This window comes from Schistocerca serialis, chromosome 7 (assembly GCF_023864345.2).
Source record: "Schistocerca serialis cubense isolate TAMUIC-IGC-003099 chromosome 7, iqSchSeri2.2, whole genome shotgun sequence".
NCBI classification, from domain to species: domain Eukaryota; kingdom Metazoa; phylum Arthropoda; class Insecta; order Orthoptera; family Acrididae; genus Schistocerca; species Schistocerca serialis.
The window spans coordinates 461,123,180-461,142,221 of record NC_064644.1 but is presented as its reverse complement, the minus strand read 5'-3'; positions in this window follow the sequence as shown (position 1 = coordinate 461,142,221).

The window sequence follows — 19,042 nt, the reverse complement described above, 5'->3', positions numbered from 1 at the left end:
TGCCGGTACAGCATTTTGTGCTCGAACTGACCTCTCGATTACTATCGATATTCATGTGGGGCGATCTGGGTGGCCGGATCAATCGCTCGAATTGTCCAGAATGTTCTTCAAACCAGTCGCGAAAGACCGTGGCCCAATGAAATGGCGCATGGCATCCATAAAAATTCCATCGTTGCTTGGGAACATGAAGTCCATTAATGGATGCAAATGGTCTCGAAGTAGCCAAACAGAACCAATTCCACCTATGGACTCAGTCCATTCCATGTAAACAGAGCCCACACTGTAAGTAGGCTGTTATGTTTTATATTGGTAACGTCACGTAGCGCTCTGTATGAAAATCACTGGCCGTGCTGTTTGCAGTCTGTGGCTGGTTGGAACTGTTGGAATATTCGCTGTTGTAAATAATTACTATTAAAAACAGTCTTGATCACGATTTATTTAACAAGGTGACCGGTTTCGACCACTACTGTGGTCATCTTCAGACCATTGAGTAGGAACCTCTTTCTGTTGGAGATTCTCCAGCAGAAAGAGGTTCCTACTCAATGGTCTGAAGATGACCACAGTAGTGGTCGAAACCGGTCACCTTGTTAAATAAATCGTGATCAAGACTGTTTTTAATAGTAATTACTTATAAGACATTGATCACTGCTGTTCCCGTAATGCATTCAAAAGTAATTCGTTGTTGTGTTGTGGGCAGTTGGATGTGGACAGTGCGTAGCGTTGTGCAGTTGGAGGTGAGCCGGCAGCAGTGGTGGATGTGGGAAGAGAGATGGCAGAATTTTGAGAGCGTACGATCTGGACGTGTGTTCATCAGAAAGAGTAAATTTGTAATACTGGATATCATGAACTGATATATATATATGTACACTATTAACGTAACTACATTAATTGTTCTCTGTCAAAATCTTTCATTTGCTAACTATGCCTATGAGTAGTTACTGCCTTCAGTAGTTAGAATCCTTTATTTAGCTGGCAGTATTGGCGCTCGCTTCATTGCAGTAGTTCCAGTAACGACGATTTTTGTGAGGTAATTGATCCATGAAAGGTATAGGCGTATTGTTAGTCAGGGCTATTCTTTTGTAGGGATTATTGAAAGTCAGATTGCGTTGCGCTAAAAATATTGTGTGTCGGTTTAGTGTTGATCAGAATAAGTATAGAGAGAAATATCTGAGTACGTTCAGTTCTGCTCAGCTGTTTGAAAATAAAATAACGCAAGAGTTTTTCCAGCACTGTCATTTATAATTTTTTCTCAGGGGACGTTTCAACACTATTATGGAGGCACTATCAACTTATACAGTGCCTTGTTGACAACTTGAGTCCATGGCTTCGTGGGATCTGGACCACATTCGGACTCTATCATCAGCTCTTACCAGCTGAAATGGGGACTCATCTGACCAGCCCACGGTTTTACAGTCATCAAGGGTCCAATCGTTACGGTCACGAGCCCAGGAGAGGCGCTGCTGGCGATGTCGTGGTCTTAGCAAAGGGATTCGCGTCGGCCGCCTGTTGTCGTAACCAAATTTCGCCACATTGTCGAAAGGGATACGTTCGTCGTACGTCCCACATAGATTTCTGCAGTTATTTCACGCAGTCTTGCTTGTATGTTAGCACTGACTTGCTTAAAAAGCCGTTGCTCTCCGTCGTCAAGTGAAGAGTGTCGGCGACTGCCTTGTCTGTGGTGAGAGGTAATGAATGAAATTTGGTATATTCGGCGGACTCTTGACAGAATAGTGTGTCTAGTTCCAACTACCATTCCGCGTTCAGAGTCCGTTAACTCCTGTTGTGCAAACACAATCACGACGGTAAATTCCGCTCACTGACTTCGAACTGGACTAGTTACCTGAGTAACAGATCCTTCAGATTTCAGCTGTTCTGGATCTGTCCAAGACTACTGTCGGTGATGCGACTGAGAAGTGGAGCCGCGAATGAATACTCACAGTTGAACCAAAACCACACATATCTCAAGTATTGACGGCAAGAGACTGTCGAGCATTGTGGATACTGGTTATAAGAAACGGCATGAAATAAGAGGCTGGAATCATTAGGGAGTTCCAGATGGCTACCATCAGTCTAGATAGCACAATGACTGAATGACTGTGTGTAGACAGTTAAAAAGAATGAAGTACAGTGATCGAGCAGCTCTAAGCCACATATTTATGTAGTCAGTACTGAGTGAAACGTGAGGTGGCGTGAATGGTGACGTCACTGGACAGTGGATGGTTGGAAACGAGTGGTTTGGAATGATGGATCACGTTATACCCTGTGGCAGTCCGATGGAATGGTTTTGGTTTGCGACTGCCTGTGCAGTGTCACCATTCAAGTACGGAAGAGGCGATGTTACAGCTTGGGAAGTGTTTTTCGTGGTTAGGGTCTGGGCCCGCATAGAGCTTACAAAAGCGCTAAATGTGTAAGGACATGAACTCGTTTTACAGCACTGTGTACTGCGTACAGTAGAGAAACAGTTCGCTGATGATGACTGAATTAGCATGACAAAGCAGTCTATCGTATAGCAGTAAGTGTCAGGCAGCAGTTTGACAGTAACATTTTGAAATGGATTGACATGCCCCAGTATCGACCTCAACGCAATGAAACCCTCATGAGTTACTGGGTTCTATGGTTCGAATCACACACATGGTAACCTATTCCGTATGCTCGCACCTCCGTTAAAAATTTCCTGAAGGAAGACGTGGTTTTTAACTACAATGGGATACACAGTTCAATAGCAATGTTAGCTGGTCGCCATTGTAGAGGAATCAAGGAAGAAAGAATTGTGTTTAACTATTCTATGACGACGATGACATAGGAGACGAAGCACATTTTAGACAGAGATAGATGACGACATCGGCTGTGTCCTTAACAGTGGTCGTAGTTGTCTTAGGAAAACCGTTTATCTGGATGTCGAAATGGGGATATGACTCAAGACGTCCATAGTACGAGTCCAGTGGCTACCCTCTTCGCCACATACTACTGCTGTCTATGGTAGTGTTTTAATGTAGTTAGTTATTTCGAATCTTTTACACGTTACAGCGAAAGTGTCTTGCCATGTAGAAGGGAGGAGAACAGTTTATTTTGTTCTCACATCACTACAGCTGTTGCTGGCCGCGGGGGTACGTGAGCTGTATACCGTGCGTATGATCTCATTATACACACTCCCTCCGAATCTAAAGAAATAGCATAAATATTATTTTATATTTTTCATACTCTGTATACCGACTTGTATTGACAATACAACTATATTGTAGAAATCTCAGCTCATTATCTTCAATAGTTTCAGAGACTTAAAATTTTATCTAAAAATCATAATCATTCTTTTGGCATTACAAAACAGAGCAAAAGCTTATAAAGTATTCACTTATAACCTCATCTGAAAATATAAAGAAAAAGATACGGTTCATATAAATGGAATTTTCTTGCTTTCATTCCAATAGCTGCCGACGTAATAGTAACCTATTTTCAGAATTATTATTTAATTATGTTTTGCTGTGAGCGTGACGTAGGGACAGTGAGAGAATATATGGAGGACATATGTGAAGTATGGATGCTTTAATGTGGGAAAAATCTGTTGTGCAATCACGAATCATGTGACGTATATCCTAGTGCGCATGTTTTTGTGAAAAAAAAGAGCAGCCAGAAGAAAAGTTAGATGTCAAATCAATCAGTATTTCATTTCTAGGTATGATTCGTATTTTGTTTCTTTTATAAATTGCATTCTGTAATTCTATTGGGTTACTTAGGAATTACTGCGAGTGTTGGAGTACCGGAGCTTTTATGACTGGCTCCCTCAATCATCAGCCGATAGGAAATAAGCGAATTCCGCGGTTTGCGTAGTGCTTCGTGATACTGTTCTGAGTCTCTAGGAGTCGCTCGGGAACTGTCTTACGGTACAGTTCAATGTGGGACCGCGCCACACGAATCTTTGTTTACATGAAGAAAATCTTACGTTCTGTCGGTTATGTTATCCGAATTGTGAAGGGACTTTAGCTTTGATGATTATAGTGAAAGTCTGGAAATTTTAAGAGAATTTGTTTGGGAGTTACTTGCTTGTGAACTTTCTTGTCGTACTTAAATTCCATTGGCATGTTTCGCCAGTATCTCGTAATATCCTTGCGAGATCTTTCCTTCAAAGAAAATGAACGACTTGATCTATTAACCTGCGAATAGCTGTGGGTAAGTAACTGTATAAAACGTTAAAATTATTCGGGTCGGACTGATAACCTTCTGGTTGCTTTCAGGTTTAACAGTAAATACATACTTGATAGCCATGAACAACATATTTTGGAGGCAATAAACGCAAATTAGTTGAATTTTAAACATTTTCAAGCTAATTGTTTAATATCCCGAACGCCTAAAATTTTAACGAACTTACAGATGCTACCCCAAGCTCGAGTTACGCGACCTTTGATTGGTAGGTATTTAGTCGACTTTTCTTGAACGCTGCTTTTATCGACTGAAACAGTACCTGTCAAGTCAGATTGAAGGGGAAGGACAAGAAGAAGCTTACCGAGGTGAGTGCACTGTAACGTCGGATAGCAATGAGAGGCTATAACCCGCCCCACCGCACTGTGGATATAGCTTTTTGATAATCTCGACCTAAGAATCTCTGACAATTTCGTGTATTCTGCGCTGCAAATAAAACTGATGCAGTGTTGGAATGACAATGACTTATGTCTTTAACACGTAGCATATACTGTAGTAAACATATAAACAAAGTTTACGAAGGGACCATAACATCAAAACAAGCGGAAAAGGCATGATAAAGTATGTCTGACAAGTTTTTTGGTTATTGGTGAAATGTTACTTAACGTGCTGTCATTCTCCTTGCTCGTAATCACATTTCATCATAGATGGTGGCGAGACGCAATGAAGACAGGTTTACACTTGTCGCAGCACTATATTTGTTACTACCTTGCGTAGCTTCGTTATTATCGTCAACACACCTTCTATATCACGTTTAAAGTATCTACACGGAGGATACTTAGGCAGGTTTGTTGCAAAACATACGCGTAATGCTACTAATGATGGATAATGGGACCCCAACACTTCTTAAACAAATCCAATTGACTGTAGCCCGTGCGACCATTCATTCCTTTGAATACGAAATGGTCATTGTAAACAGCTCAAGTGGCGTTGTAGAATGTTTCTCAACAATAACCAAATAAAAGTAAATACATAGTATATTCGCTTAAGAATTCAGGTTATAATGCGAAATACACAAAAAGGTAAAATCTATGTTTCAAACATTGTTAGCACTTAGTAGAGTGATGCTACTTTTATGAAGCAGGGCTGTAAGCAGAAATTCACCTGTCGTTTCCGTAACAACCCCTCTCTTCAAATCGGGCCGCACCAGATGAAGACACACAGAAATTAATCTTTTGGGAACACACAGTTTGCATGGCTGTGAAATTTTAACGATAAGCCTAGAATGCAGAAATCAGTGAGCGAATTACGGCATTGGGGACGCGGAAGTTATCACAACTGCAATAAAAGAGGAAGTGGCGCACAAAGAAATCGTCTCTGGCCATCGGTCTGCACGGACGCTTTCGATCACAGCCGCAGGCCATTATGGACTGGCTGCTCTGATACGCGCAGTTCACCGCCTCTGTGAAAGCGCACCATTCCTCCATTTTCCCCCCTCAGCTTTTGAATATGGATTGCACGGGAGCTGGAGGAATGACGGGGACGCGGCAGGGAGAAAAGTGCGAACCAACGACGCAATCCACGCATCTGCAATACTCCGGCCATTATTAGTGTGGGCCACCCGCATTTGAAAAGCGAGTAGGCTCTCTCGTCTGTTCCGCTGCATTTCTCTAGATGCTCTACTCAGAGCAACGAACTAACCCTCTTAATATGTGAGCATGAGTTCTGCAATAGCTCTGCTTTTTATCAGAAGCATAACAGCTACATGTGAAAGGTACAGTATTGATTGCATAACAGGCACGACCTGTCAACGATTTTGAAGTAAACAACAATAAATTTTTTCTAGCTACTACCGTAGGGAACTCTTGTAGTATAGTATGAAGTTTCACATTCGTGGTTCTTTATGAATCCTCACTGATATGATCCTCGTGGATCAGAGATATATTTTGTCCGAGGAATGTAACACAGAACACATATTTTAGAGAGGGATTGTTACAACTGCATTTATGTTCGTTCCATTGAGCTTATGTGAGTGGCCGTCAGGAATGTAAAACAGGATTTAAAAATCGAAGTACATTTTTATTTACAGATTAACATGTTCGAAGAGCACATAAAATGTACACTTACCAAGGCACATCACATATACTAGCATGTGTAGCCAAACATCTTTAATGGAAGAAACATTTTTTGCTACGGCAGGTAGTGTTTCGGACTTAAGTTGTACGCTCAAATATTACACAAAATTCTCATTAAATTGTGTATCGTTATAAATATAAGTTGCAACTGGTCCTGCAAAGATCGATCGAGGTCGTTTATTCATGTTTAATTGATCAAATTGATCAAATTGCAATGGCTATTCTGGCTCTACTTATGGTGTCTGGTCCTTACTTAGTGAACCGTGCACGGCACGTGTCCATGTCGTTTATTGTTTGTCATCTTCTGTTACGGTACTGCGGTCTCGTTTCCTTATTCCTTTTGCTGGTGTCACTAACTTCCTGCCTTACCTGCCCGTGAGTGTTAGCAGCAGCACTTATCGATGAGTGCACTGTTGTACCATCTCTGGAGCGACCGATAGTATTTCCGGGTCGTCGTGTGTCTGGAGTGCGTTTGGGAGCTCAGTCGGGACCCAGCAGCAGTGAAGTCGCGGACGGAGCGCCGGTGAGGCGCTGACAGCCAGTGCTGACACATATGTACTGTCCGATGGAAGGAGATTGGAGGGAAAACGACCGTTGGTTGGTCGTTCGGTCGGTCATATTATCGGCCGACGTGTATTTGATCTTTTGACCGTTTCCGGGCCGGTCAAGTGGCCGTGCGGTTCTAGGCGCTGCAGTCTGGAACCGCGAGACCGCTACGGTCGCAGGTTCGAATCCTGCCTCGCGAATGGATGTGTGTGATGTCCTTAGGTTAGGTAGGTTTAACTAGTTCTAAGTTCTAGGGGACTAATGACCTCAGAAGTTGAGTCCCATAGTGCTCAGAGCCATTTGAACCATTTTGAACCGTTTCCGGGTGTTGGGCAGTTGGTCGGTTGACGCAGAGCAGCGAGGAAATCTCCGTGGCGCGTGGTCAGGCTGGAGATGCTGGCGATGTGCACACGCGGTTGGAGTTGTGAGGCAATTCTTGCGAGGGCTACGAAGTTCGTCGCCCACCGATCCTGGACACTAAAGATGAGTGCTCACTTAACTTATTGTCAAGCCTCAACTGCTGCCACATCTCTTCATTTGATCCTGTTTGTCGCCTTCTGGGAGATTCCTGCAAGCAACAATGTGTGTGCTTTGAAGTCAGCTAGAATTGCAGCCGTCTTCCTGTGTGGTGTTTAGCTTAGTTTAATTCATTCCTTCATTAATGAAGTGCACCATCGGTATCTTCTGCCTTGTGGCCGTTGACGTTCCGGCTACCTGCCCTTATCGTTGACGTAGTTTTCGGCAGTATATTTTCCTCGTTGATGCTGTCTAGCATGGCGTGTAGTTTGACAGCTGAGGCGTTGTTCGTACTTTTGGGCGTTTATTCTGATTTGGCTGGACTGGGTGCCAGGATCTAGAACGTTGTGCTATTGACATCTTATTGTCGTTTTGCTGGTTGGGTGGAGCAGAACTGATCTTGTTGGTTGGTTCGTCGACTGGCTTTCGGTTGGGTTGCCTTCCGATTAAGAGGTTGTCGGTCTGGCTGCCTGTCTCACCTAAACGTGCTTTAGTGATACCTCCCCAGGCCGACCCTTGGAACCTTCTCAGCGCCGCTCCTTGTGTTATACGTAGTGATTTCCTTTCTTGTGTTAAGTACTCTGTGTGTGTCCTTCAGCTGAGTTTTTGCTTATTAAAATTGCAAGTCTTTTCTTCTTAGGCCTTAATCAATATAAAAATTGTTTCTTGTTTTCTATGTGGCCTTCAGCCGAGTTTTCAGCCTTTTCAGAATCAAAAAATTTTGTCTAGGCCTTAGCCCGTAAGAAATATTTCCTAGTCTGTATGTGGCCTTCAGCCGAGTTTTCCAGCTTAAATTAAAAATTCGAATTTTTTGTCTGGGCTTTAAGCCGTGAGATTGTTTGGGTTTCGTATGTGGCTTTCAGCCGAGTTTTATGTGAAGCGTTTTAGGATAAAGCCTTTAACATATTTTAGTTAAAATTTAGAAGCTCTTCCCTTTAGGCTTTAAGGGGAGGTCTACTATCTTTTGGTTCAAAAAATCGATTTTTTTAATTGCATTTTTGGATCCATAGAAGTGCTTAGAATCTACCCCTGAACCTTTTCCCGAATACGGAACGGAAATGTTTGTTATTCACGATTGAACAAAAAAACGCACCTGCCTGAAATCGACCTTTTTCACACACCAGTTTTTTTCGGGAATTTCGACTTTGTAGACGCGAAAAATTATTCTACGTGCTTGCCCATGACTAAAACTGATAAAGTGAACAACGAGCTTACGACGTACTACGGCTTGGCAATCCGATGGTATTCCAATTCGGTGGAGCAGATGAAGAAGTCAATTTGGGCAACGTACTTCCACAAGCGTTCGACGGATGACCACCCACAACACCAAAATTGTCCGGCTGCGGAAACTAGTTGGTGCAAGTGGCGCATTGCAGAGGCTACCGGACATCTGGACGAATATCAACACGACCAGCCGCTCTCCAAAGAAGTTCAAAAAGTGATTCATCCGATCTACGAGGCCCTCTCGGAGGACGAGTTATTGTACCGGTGCTTGGGAGGAAACACACAAAATTCAAATGAAAGTTTGAAGGCGTGTGTTTGGAAGTTAGCCCCCAAGCATTTGCATTCTGGTACGAAGGCTGTGGAGATTGCGACTTTCCTGGCAGTGAGCAGCTTCAACGAAGGGTATTCAGCAATTCTGAAGACCATGACAACGGTGGACGTCACTCTGGGACTCTATTCGACGCAGTTCACCAAGCATTCGAACGACCACCGGTTTCAAGTGGCCGAAAACCGTTTGTCACCGACTGTACGAGCGGCTCTGGAGCAGCGCAGGATGGCCCAGATCGAGCAGAACGTGCTCTTGAGGAAAAGGGAGGACTAGTTTATGGACCCGGAATAGCAGATTGAACGTGCATTGCATAATATTGCATTTATATGTAGTGAAAACTTCAAACGCGTATATCTCGAAATGACTTTTTTTTATCGCACGGTATGGTAACTTCAAATCTACTGAACCGATTGGCGTGATTGTTTGTTTCCGACAAAGCTAACTAAATTGTCTGGGAGTTGTACCACTTTTTTCCGATCCATCAACTATAAATATTTTTTCTTGGCCGACAAATCGAAAAATCGGCGAAAAAACCCTATGTTGTTTCCTATGGTCCAAATAACTTAAGCGAGGTACAACTCCTAAATAATCTTATATACTTCGCTAACGTCAACTCAATTTTGATTTCAGACGAGCTGGCTGACCTGTGACAGACCGCGCATGGAGGTCTACATCGAAATATTGTTTCGTTCCGACGGCACTTCCGCCTTTGCTCTTCGACATTTCCGGTCAAAAAAATTCTAGTTTTTAGAGGAAATATCAATAAACATTTCCACAAAATTTGACATTGATATCTACAACACATCCCTAGAAATAAATTCTCAGAGAACATGCTTTTTTCGGGACAAAGATAGTAAACCTCCCCTTAAGCCGTAGAATTGTTTTCAGCATGGTGTGTGGCCTTCATCCGAGGTTTAACTCTTAAATTCCGGACTTAAGCGCCTAGAACTGCTCGGCCACACTGCCCGGCGAGAAATAGTTTCTGACAGTGTCTAATGGAAGACTCTGCATGAAATTTTGAAATTAGCATGGATGTAATTAAAAGAATGAGAGGATATACACAATTTGCACGGAAACTAAACTGCAGTTATGTAAGGTGAAGGACATGAAAGAGATGTGGTGTGGTGTCACTGCCAGACACCACTCTTGCTAGGTGATAAGCTTTAAATCGGCCGCGGTCCGCTAGTATACGTCGCACCCACGTGTCGCCACTGTCAGTGATTGCAGATCGAGCGCCGCCACACGGCAGGTCTAGAGAGACGTCCTAGCACTCGCCCCAGTTGTACAGCCGACTTTGCTAGCGATGGTTCACTGACAAATTACGCTCTCATTTGCCGAGACGATAGTTAGCATAGCCTTCAGCTACGTCATTTGCTACGACCTAGCAAGGCGCCATTAGCATTTGCTATTTATCTTGTGACGCATGTACCGTCAGATCGATGTTCACCAATTATGGATTAAAGTTAAGTATTCCAGCAGCTATGTACCTTTTTTGCTAGACTCAATTCCTTTAACTGTTCCAGACCTCACGCCAGCCTGCGTGAGCTTAAACGCGTGCATTTCGGCTATCTCCTAGTGGCTTGGCTGTCTTGCCAAGTCACAACATGTGGCACTAGAGAAGGGAGTGGCGCATTGTTGCAGCCTATCCGCTGTTATTCAGCGTATGAATAGAACAAGCAGCAAAGGAAAGCAAGAGGAAAATTGAGAAAAGAATCAAAATTCAGAGAAAAGAAACAAAAGTTCTGAGTTTCCGATAGCATTATTGGGAACAGCGCCCTGTCATGAACGTAAAAGGAATAAAAAACAGGTCCCGATCGCACAGTCATTATTAAAAATATGACCGGTTCCGCCCTCTAGTAGTAGGCCATCTCCAGGTAATGCAATATGTGGCTGACGATGACGACGACGGGGACAGCAGTGCTGACCCAAGCCGCAGAAATGCAGCCAGATGGTGCATTATTTGAAGCTGGCCTAATATTAGAGGCTGAAACGTGACATATTTTTAGTAATGACTGTGCGATCGAGACTTTTTTATTAGTAATAAACAAAGAGCTTTAGGGTTTGCCAATGATACGGTAAATCTGTCAGCGGCGACAACGGATTTGGAAAATCAGACAAGCGGAACGGACAGTGGCTTGAAAAGAGGTAATGGGCAGTGAAGTGTAGCCGAATTAAATAAAGCGGTGATGAGGGAAATAGATTACGAACGTCGTTTGCTGCTCGGGTAGCAAAACAACTGACTGTCACAGAAATAAAGATATAAGGGACAGTCAGACGAAAACGAATCAGATGGAAAATTAAGTACACTGTTTATTATTTCAAATATTAATCGCTTAACTATTCAGACATTTATCCGAGCGCGAGACAAGACGTTCAGTGCCTTGTGGTCCTCTTCAGAACCATGGTTGTGCCCAGTCGTGCACCTCTTCGTCCGAAGCAAATCTACCTAACACGAGTGCCTTTCTTGAGGGCTCGAAAAGTACTGAAACCGCACGGGGAGAGATCGGTACTGTATGGAGGACATGTAAGAGTTTCCCATCGAAACTTCTGCAGCGTAGTCAAAACGCCCAGGGATGTTGATGGGCCCGCATCTCGTGGTCGTGCGGTAGCGTTCTCGCTTCCCACGCCCGGGTTCCCGGGTTCGATTCCCGACGGGGTCAGGGATTTTCTCTGCCTCGTGATGGCTGGGTGTTGTGTGCTGTCCTTAGGTTAGTTAGGTTTAAGTAGTTCTAAGTTCTAGGGGACTTATAACCACAGCAGTTGAGTCCCATAGTACTCAGAGCCATTTGAACCATTTTTTTTTATGTTGATGGACGGCGTCATTCTGTTGCAGAATAATACCCGCCCACAAGTTACCAACGTTGTTCTGAGTACGCTACAGAAGTTTCACAGGGAAGCTCTCATACATACTCCATACAGTCCCAATCTCTCCCAATGCGATTTCCATATTTTTGAAGCCTTGAAGAGTGAAATTCGTGGCCGTCGCTTTGCTTCGGGCGATGTTGTGGACACCTAAGGCTATCAATAACATTTTTTCACGAAGGCTTGAACCGTCTGGTCTCACATTGGAATAAATGTATTAATTGTAAATAGCGATTACGATCGAAATTTATTTATTTTATTTTATCGTATGGCTAGGGCCTCCCGTCGGGCAGACCGTGTGCAGGGTGCCGGCTTCAACGTGACAGAAGTGCAACCCTTCCGCGAATTGTTGCAGATTTCAATGCTTGGCCATGCGTGTGAATCATTCCACGAAACATCTTCGAATGGGCTTTCGGAGCCGAAGGCCCACCCGTGTACCCTTGATGACTGTACGACGCAAACCTTTACGCCTCGTCTAGGTTACTGATGACTGGAAACATGTTGCCTGGTCGGACGAGTCTCGTTTCAAATTGTATCGACCGGATGGAGACAACCTCATGAATCCATGTACCCTGCAGGTCAGCAGGGGACTGTTCGAGCTGGTGGAGGCTGTATAATGGTGTTCGGCGTGTGCAGTTGGAGTGATATGGGACCCCTGACAGGTCTAGTGGCTGTGCGGTTCTAGTGAAACGTCCCCTTAGAAAAACTATTGAATTACTGTGCTGGTAAACCCCCTGATTTTCAAACGGCTGAGCAGAACTGAACGTACTCAGACATTTCGCTCTTTACCTATTCTGATCAACAGTAAACTGACATGCAATATTTTTAGCGCAACGCAATCTGACTTTCAATAATCCCTACAAAAGAATGGCCCTGACTAACATTAACCTATACCTTTCACGAATCACTTACCTCACAAAAATCTTCGTTACTCGAACTACTGCAACACAGCGAGCGCCACTACTGCCAGCTAAATAAAAGATTCAAGCTACTGAAGGCACTAACTACTGATAGTCATAGTTAGCAAATGAAAGATTTTGATAGAGAACAAACAATGTATTTACCATAATAGTGCTGAAAAGTCATAATACGAGTATATAGCAGTTCATGACATCCAATCTTACAAATTTACTGTCTCTGATGGACACACGTCCAGATCATCTCTCTCCCCACATTCACCACTGCTGGCGGCTCACCTCCAACTGCGCAACGCTACGCGCTATTCACATCCAGCTTCCCACTACAATAGAGAGCTTTTCAACAATGCCAAACAGCCACAGACTGCACACAGCACAGCCAGTGATTTTCATACAGAGCGCTACGTGGCGTTACCAATATAAAAACCTAAACAGCCTACTTACATAGCCCCCATGCTCCCTACAAAAAATTTTACAAATTGTTTTGGGCAGTGGCCAATAACGATTTGATAAAATTTTTCATAATTACAATAACAAAGATATCAAATGCACACACTTATTGACTCAATGTTGGTCAAAAGCTAAAATTTTCTCACAGTCCATAAAGACAGCCCTTATCGTTTACTAGGACCTTCAGTCTGGAACCGCGTGACCGCTACGGTCGCTGGTTCGAATCCTGCCTCGGGCATGGATGTGTGTGATATCCTTAGGTTAGTTAGGTTTAAATAGTTCTAAGTTTTAGGGGACTGATGACCACAGATGTTAAGTGCCATAGGGCTCAGAGCCATTTGAACCATTTTTGAACCTGACAGGTCTAGATACGACTCTGACAGGTGACACGTACGTAAGCATACTGTCTGATTACCTGCTTCCATCCACGTCCATTGTCCATTTCAACGTACTTCGGCAATTATAGCAGGACAATGCGACACCCTACACGTACAGAATTGTTACATAGGGCTGAAGGAACACTATTTTGAGTTTAAACACTTCCGCGGGTTACCAAACTCCCTTGACATGAACATTATTGAGCATATCTGGGATGTCTTGTAACGTGCTGTTCAAGAGAGATCTCCACCCCGTCGTACTCTTATGGATTTATGGACAGTCCTGCAGGATTCATGGTGTCGATTCCCTCCAGCACTAGTTCAGGAATTAGTCGAGTCCATGCCAGGTCGTATTGCGGTACATCGACGCTCGCGTGGAACCTACAAAATATCAGGCAGGTGTACCAGTTTCTTTGGCTTTTCAGTGTGTAATGAATGAACATATTTTTGCAGCTGTACCTGTTTTTCACTGAAAAGTTCTAAGACTTAAGGAGTATATGTATTTTTAATACATTATAAAAAGTAATGCATGGGCACTACGAAAATAAATAGACTAAATGACCATTAGGAAACAGTATCTAATGTTTCGATAGTAATTCACATATTTATAAATAAGCGGTTAACTTTGGCAGTCATTTACTTTCATTGTACTCTCAGCCCCTCATTATAGTGAGAGCTGTTCATGAATCGGCCAAAGAAAGTCTTGGAGCAGTCGACAGGGCGTCTGGCACTCATTCTATTTGCAAATTTAATTATCTTTGCTCGATTTTTTCGACGTGATACTTCGTAATTTATGAATATCACTGGTACAATCTGTATCTGTTCCCGGGCCCCATACCTAGCCCGTCTACCATGGGGAGTAATTGACGGTGGGTGGTCTTGCAGTAGTTGCTGCCCCAGTGTGCGGCAAGTACTCAGGGTGGGGGAAGGCGCATCTGGCCCGGCAGGCAGGCGAATCCTCGTCGTGATGCGGGCTGGCATGCCGGCCCGTATTTAGTTCGGCGGCGGGCAGCTGCCACTGCAGCCTGACCGCCTGACTCGGCACCCTGGAATCCGAGGGTACGCATCGCGCGGAACGCGGATCGCTGCGTGGCTCGGGGCCCAACCCTTCGCTCCGCCACGCACCTCCTGCCGGTGTCCTCCCTCTCCGCTCCACCTTCCCCTCCTTTCCTCCGTCCCCCACCCGTCCCTAAAACCCCTCCTCCCGCCACTCCGCAACGGGACCCACCAATCCATGTTCTATCCGTATACATGGTCCCTTCCCCTACCGTCCCGTAAAGCATCATTTGGATCGCAGTAAAAAACTGTTCCGTCAGCAATTAGTAATGCTGTCTTCCTCCTTTTGGGCCACCACGTTGGGGCAAATCTGTATGTCGTAAAATGAGGCACCCGCCACTTTTACATCTCATCATATTCGGGACAGCCACCTCCATGGGTGAACTCAGTAACACGCGCTTATTAGGTCCCAGGAGATATATGATACACGAATCTTTTGCACGAATATTTTGCCAGGAATAGGCCAACAGACTTTAGGGTACAGTATCTTTGCACAAATTAAAATTGTATAAAAAGGGCTGTTTGCTGTATTTTTTCAAGTAATTTGTTCAAGTTCCATGCAGGTAAGTCACCATTATCACGGATAAATTATAAATTAAGACCAGAGAAACTTCTTGGTAGATTACATCTGTCTGCCAGGTCGGGATCGAGCCTGCGATCTTTGTTTTTCACGGGCAAGTGTTCACCGACTGCTATCCAAGCACCTCACGACCCTTTCTCACATCTTTCCTTCCACAAGTATCTCTTTGTTTTCAAATTTCACTGAAATTGTCCTGCATACCTTGCGGGACTGGCACTCTTAGAATAAACGATATTGCAGAACAGTGCCTTAGCCACAGCCCAGAGAGCTGTTTCCAGAAATCATATTGAGTAGTCAGTGGCATGACTTCATGTACGGTCGCAGGTTCGAATCCTGCCTCGGGCATGGATGTGTGTGATGTCCTTAGGTTAGTTAGGTTTAAGTAGTTCTAAGTTCTAGTGGACTGATGACCTCAGAAGTTAAGTCCCATAGTGCTCAGAGCCATTTGAACCAGCCATTTATGAGCAAGTCAATAGCGAGTTGGTTCACCTCTGATCCTTCTGCAAGCAGGTATTGATTGATAGAGTTGCTGGAAGCCCAGCTGAGGGATATCGTGTCAAATTCTGTACAACTGGCAAGTTAGATCGTCAAAATGCCGAGCTGGTTGGAGGGAAGTGCCCCTAATGTTCCAAACGTTCTGAACTGGAGAGAGAGACGGCGACCTTGCTGGCCAAGATAGGATTTGTCAAGCACCAAGACAAGTAGTAGACACTCATGCCGTGTGCGGGAGGGCATTATCTTGCTAAAATATAAGCCGATGATGGCTTGCCAAGAAGGCTGACAAAACGGGGTATAGAATATCGTCGACGTATCGCTGTGCCGTAAGGGTACCGCGAATGATAACCAAAGAGTTCCTGCTAATAAAAGAAATGCCATCCCAACCCATCGCTCCTGGTTGTCGAGTGGCATTCACTTTTTCAAACCGAAAGCTCAATTCATGGAATCAATACTAGAAATAAGAATAATCTTTACAAAGATTTAAAGTCACTTAGTCTTGTACAAAAAGGTGTGCATTATTCAGGAACACACATTTTCAGTAACTTGCCAGCAGCCATAAAAAGCTTAACAACCAATGAATTTCAGTTTAACGGAAGCGTAAAGGATTTATTGGTGGCCAACTCCTTCAACTCTATTGATGAGTTTCTCAGTAAACCAACAGATTTTTATATATATATATATATATATATATATATATATATATATATATATATATATACCTTCTGCACCATTTCAGTGCAGTAATGTGTTCATTGTAAATAAGTATTATACTAGTTGTATTACACCTTATAAATAAATAAAAAAACTTTTTTATTTTCAATTCAGTGCATTATAGTATTTGTAAAATTACTCTTTCATATAGTGTTCATTAAAAAATGACGATCATTCCACTTGGGACCTGTGGAATGGTACATTAGTTCATTTGTTTTAGTTGCAAATATTTGTCATGTATTGTTGTTTTTCTGACATCTTCTACCTCCTAGAGGACCTCCTCACTACGGATCAATTGGAATGAAAGTAAATCTAATCTAATCTAGTTCAGATTGACGTCCCACACCTTCCGGGGCGTCACCAGACACGTCTTCGCTGACATCTGGGCTCAGTTCGAAGCGGGACTGTCACTGAAGACAGTTCTACTCTAGTCATTTAGATTCCAGACCAAATACATATTTGGAGACGCCCAGGACAGTTATGAGCTACCAATCCGACTGTCGGCCGCCATATGGCGACAACCAGGAATGATACGCCCTTGCAGTAGGTGTGTTCCCGCGGACAGGCAAGCATGCGAATATGGACAACCACAAGCTGTGTAATTACATGACTATAATGAAAATTTGTGCCAGACCGGGACTCGATTCCGGATTTCTTCATTGTCGTGAGCGGTCGGCTTACCACTAGGTATCCGAACACGATTCACGGCCAGACCCAACTTCCATACGTCGTTAACCATTTGTCCTAGGAATGGTTGTCTGGGGTGCCACTTTTTTCATCACAGGACACCTTGTAACACCCCACCCGTTGCTTGTCCGATTTTTGCCTGTGTTCGCCCCTGACAAACAACTTACAGAGAAATTGGGAGTGGAACTGTAAGCAAAAATGCATAATGTTAGGTTTAATTGTGACCCTGTCACCCCTAATTAATCTGTGGTGATACTGTTGACGATACACCTATTTTTACTTCCAAACATGAACGATCACGCACGATTTAGGTGTTCAATGATATCAAACACATACACAAAAATAATATAAAGCAAAAGGGTGAATTCAGGATCAACTACTGAAAGTAAAGGCTCTACTGAATCACAATGATTTTATTATAACCTTCAGATCAATGCTGAATAAAACACAATGAACAATTTGAAAATTATCCTCCTAAGTGGCATTGGCAGTGAACTGTGTTAAAATCGGTCCAAAACGCGAACTCTTATAACTTGGCTGACCGACTGACATCGACACAAAACCTAAAATACGAAGAACCACTACACAACAAAGTACCATGAAACCTTTGTGGAAACAGCAATTGCACGTGATCCAATTATTTAACGTTAATCCTAATACAGGCCGAAGCGGGAGCGATCTCACTGTAATATTTCTGTTGCAGCCGCGGTCTCCGACGGCGACGGCGCGGCTGTGCGGTTGGCGTGTGGCGTCTCGAAAAGTACACTCCTACACTACTCGGACAACAGACTACTGTCCGTAAACTTCTCTGTTTGCAACGATCTTCCCGGCAGCAAAGAGCTGGCGCGGATAACGTCCTCTCAGAACGAAAGAGCAAGACGGGAGACGACTTGGCTAACGTCCTCTCAGTATGGGAGCCCAGAACGGAAGACCTCTTCCGAGAGCCAAGCAAGATCGCTCTTCACCTCTATTTTCCCACCACAAATTTTTCCGAGCGAATCACATCACTAGGCATAAAGTTAGTGGGACATAGGCGAGAGCACGCACAGGAAAGCCTGTCCATCTATCCACTGCTCTGTTGGGTGGCCGCTGTGGCCTCTCCAAACGGATTACAGAACTTCCCCATTTCACCATTCATGTCGTTAGGCTGTGGCCTTCGGCGACTAGCTGGGGAGGTAGCCGAGGTCTGTCTCACTTCCAAAATCTTATAATTACAAAATCGCGGAATTCTCTCTGTATTACCTAGCCAGCGTGTGCCGATACGTTTCTACATAGATTTCCTACGCCGTAATTTAATTACTCCAACAAACAACAATTAATTATCTACAAAGCGATTGCGACGCTGTCAGTCGTTTTTATTGACCTGAAGTGCTCGCAAAGTGATTACAGTCACGTTAGATGGACTCATGTAAGATGCAAGACCGTTCGCACCTTACAACCTTTGGTTGTTATTCGCGCCGCCCTTACAGCACAGCGGTACGTCGACAACGTTCTAAGCCTCGTTTCGTTGCCCTTCATGGCAAGCCATCCTCGGTTTACATTTCGGCAAGATAATACCCAATCGCACGCGGTAGGAGTTTATTCTGCTTGGCAAACCCTACTTTGGCCAGGAAGGCCGCAATCTCGCTCCCCAACTGAAATGGTTGGAGCATTTTCGGCAGGGCCCTTCAACTATATCGGGATATTAATGATGTAACGCTCCAGTTAAACATAATTTCGCACGATATCGATCAGGAGAACATCCAACAACTCTGTCAATCAATTCCAAGCTGAATACCTGCTTGTAAAAGGGCCAGAGGCGGACGAATGCATTATTGACTTGCTCCGTTGTGAAGCTCTCCCTCTTGAAAAAATCACCCAATTTTTCTGAAATTGTAATCATCTGTTTGTCTGTACAGGTAACAACATCTATCGATTTCTGTCCCATCCGGATAATTCTTTTGTGGTACTTTTTTTTTTTCCCCTTGAGCGTGTAGCACGTTTGGCAGTAATCATGTTGATTGAAAATGTATGTCAAC